Source organism: Callithrix jacchus, chromosome 21 (genome assembly GCF_049354715.1).
Source record: "Callithrix jacchus isolate 240 chromosome 21, calJac240_pri, whole genome shotgun sequence".
Taxonomy (NCBI): domain Eukaryota; kingdom Metazoa; phylum Chordata; class Mammalia; order Primates; family Cebidae; genus Callithrix; species Callithrix jacchus.
In genome coordinates, this window is record NC_133522.1 from 37,940,579 (window position 1) to 37,944,152 (window position 3,574).

Sequence of the window (3,574 nt, forward strand, 5' to 3'; positions counted from 1 at the left end):
CAATAGGGTTTGTGCTCCTGTGAGAATCTAATGCGACTGCTGATCTGACAGGAGGTGAAGCTCAGGTAATAATGGGGAGCAGCTGTAAATACAGATGAAGCTTCTCTAACTCTCCCTCTGCTCTCCCACTGTGCAGCCCAGTTCCTAGTAGGCCTCGGATTGATACTGGTCTGTGGCCCCGTGGTTGAGGACCCCTGTTTTATAGCTTAATAAGAGCTATTTTATACATTTGAGCATAGATTCTCAAAATGTCTCTGTTGATATGAAGAGGACTCAAATGCATACCTACAAAGTGATTTTTCTTCCCCAGCAGATTCATGGCTTGCAGTATTTGAATCGAGTCATGCTTCTTTTTAAAAAACTATGAGCATTGTTTTTCTTTTTGTATTCACACCTCAGCAGCAGAAGGAAGAGTCATGCCTTCTTAATGTGAGGTCAGCAGTCAGTCAATCCACATTCACTGGACACCCACAGGGTATGGCACATTTTACTAGGTGCGGGGGCGAACTGAAAATAAATAGAAACTTAACTCATGCCCTAAAGGAGATTTTAATTTCCGGGAAACACAGAACACTCCTGCTGAACACAAATACACTAATAATAAGGAAACATTTCATGTGGGATTTAGAGATAAGCAGTCTAACTTATTTTGTGAAGGGTGACACATTTTGTAATTACGTGACCACGGAGTAATGGGATGGCCAGGACGGGCCCTCAGGCCTCTTGATTCCCTGTGGAACTTTTCCTATCAGGTCACCCTGCCACCAACCCTAACCAGCCCCATCAACTGCAGTACAAATGTGTGCCCTAAATATTGAGGGGGAGTTGAAGTAAAGAAAACAAAATGAGATTTTTTTTTTGAGAAGTCTCACTATTTTGCCCTGGCTGATGTGCAGTGGCATGATCTTGGCTCACTGCAACCTCCACATCCCAGATTCGAGTGATTCTCCTGCCTCAGCCTCTTGAGTAGCTGGGATTATAGGCATGCACAACTATGCCTAGCTAATTTTTAAATTTTTTGTAGAGATGGGGTTTCACTGTGTTGGTCAGGCTGGTCTCAAACGCCTGACCTCAACCTCAACCTCCAAAAGTGCTGGGATTGCAGGTGTGATCCACCGTGTCCCGCAAAATCAGATCTTGGTATCATGAAAAGCATATCAAATGCATTTTGAGAAAAGAAGAAACATGGATTAAAAGGAAAGATCAGGGAGTGGGAGCTAAGAGTTGGTCTAAGAGTTGGCTGCATAGAGTGGTGCAGAAAGCCAGGAACTCCTCTCAGACCAACGGAGGGAGGGGTTAAGGGTTGTGGGAGGCAGGAGAGGTTCTTCTGTGGGAAAGGACAGGTCTGTATGAGCTGAGGGAAGGGGCTGCCTAGAGTCGTCACAGGACTGAGGCCGGCACAGGGAGGCAGAGGCGAGCCTGGCAGAAGCTGGGGTGTCACAGACCCCTCCCCATTCCATAGCTTCTTTCACTGCAACTTATTTCTTAGTTCACTTAGTAGAAATTCAGTCTTTTCTTGGGGGAAGTCTATGGGTATTATTCCATAAAATCCAGAGTAGTGGAATGGATTTGTTTTGGCATACATGTGACTACGTATATAAGTGTCTGTGAGTGACTGTGTGAGCATGTGGGTGGGTGGGAATATGCATGTATGTGAGTGTGACTGAGCAGTATGTGAGATGCACGTGTGTGTGTGTGTGTGTTATGTGTGAGAGTCAATGTAAAAGTACATTGCTCCTGGAGGTCACTATTTTTGTTTCCTCTTCCCACTGTGGCAAAATTACCATGCATTTAGTGGCTTGAACCAACACACATTTATCATCTTAAGAGTTCTGGAGGTCAGAGGCTGAAATCAGCCTCACTGGGCTAAAATCAAGGTGTGGGCAGGGCTGCATTCTTTCTGGAGGTGCTAGAGGAGAACCTGCCCCTTGCCTTGTGGCACCTTCTCCATCTCCAAAGCCAGCAAGAGTAAGTGAAACCTTTCTCATATTGAGTCCTCTGACCTGCTCCTCTGCCTCTCTCTTCTGCTTTTAGGAGCCTTGTGATTACACTGGGCCTGCTGAATAATGCAGTAGAATCTTGTTCTCTTAAGGTCGACTGATTAGCAACCTTAATTCTATCTGCAGCCTTCATTTCCATGTAACCCAACATATTCACAGATTCTGGTGATTACGAGGGTAACATTGTTCTGCCCCACAGTCACCACCATAATCTGCTTTCATAAAGCAGAAATGCCTCTTTCGCCTTTCTTGGAGGGGTAGTAGGCCCAGGCCTGGAGAAGCCGGTGTATTCTGCAAACGCACCCCAGGGGATTCTGATTCAGTCTCACTCTCATTGTGATCCACTGGTTTAAATGTTAGCTTGAAACATCATTTATCTTTTCACAAATAGCAACAACAGGAAGCTCTTTTGCGGCAATTTAACACATTAATTTTTATTCACCAGGAAATGGAGAGCCCAGTTAGTGAAATGACTTATCCAAGGTCTCCCAGCTTGTGGGGTTACAGCTAGACCACCTACCAACACCCTCAAAACTCCATCCACTGCTCTTCCTATGGTTAGACTCATCAATCTCACAAGACTATTTATTTCCCTTCCTTTTCTAACCAAGAGAGATGTGGTTTTTGACCTCAGAAGGCATTAATTCTCTGAGGTAACAAAGTATATCTGTCGTGTGTGCATGTGTCTGAAAAGCAATTACAATAATTAGATAAGATGCTTACATGGTTTAGTTGCCTTTGCTGCCGGAGGCATGTAATAGGTTGAGGAGGTGAGGCTCAACATGAATGTGCCTGGTATTTGATCTGGAGTGCAGTGGTATCAAGAAGATGCAGATAACTTGGAAGAGGTTTACAGATCAGCTAAAATGTGAAACGAAGGAAGATTGAAGCAGCTAAGGAGGAAATGCTTCATTAGGCAGCTGGCTGGCTGGAAGAAAGCAGGCTGCAGGCCTTCCACAAATATTTTCAAGCTGGGACAAAGAGGGGACTTAATTACTTTCGCATTCTGGTGGGTCTAACAAAATACGCTCAGTGTAGATACAAAGAAAGAAAACTACTTTGTGCCAACGCTGAGGGCAGCCAATCATTTTACCTTAACTCTACGACCTCAGCTTGATGACATTCTGTTTTTCACTTTGGCTGGCAGCTAGGATGATCCATCTAAGAAAGACACAATATTACAGGATAAGGGAGGCTTCATGCTGCTCGCAGGTTGGGCCTCAGCACACTGGAAGTTGCCAAATTAGTCATGGGGAAGGGAAATGTGTCTCTCTGAGTCCGTCAGTTGGTTCCATTTCTACCTCCATGGCCACTTTGCATATGAGCCCATCAAACAGTCAGTGGGGTGGCTGGGAAGGAGGTTGACTGATATCTACAGGGCTGATAGTTTTGTTCACTGATTCATTCATTACCTTTCCCACTGTGCAGTAAGGGTCTTCGGGAGAGAGTACACTTTTGGGAAACTTTTCTAGATGCCCATCCACATACCTCGTCAAACCCCCTGGGGCTAATTCTCCAATCTTGTTCCTTCCACGTTCATGACCAGCTATCCAAACATCAGCCACAACCTGCAG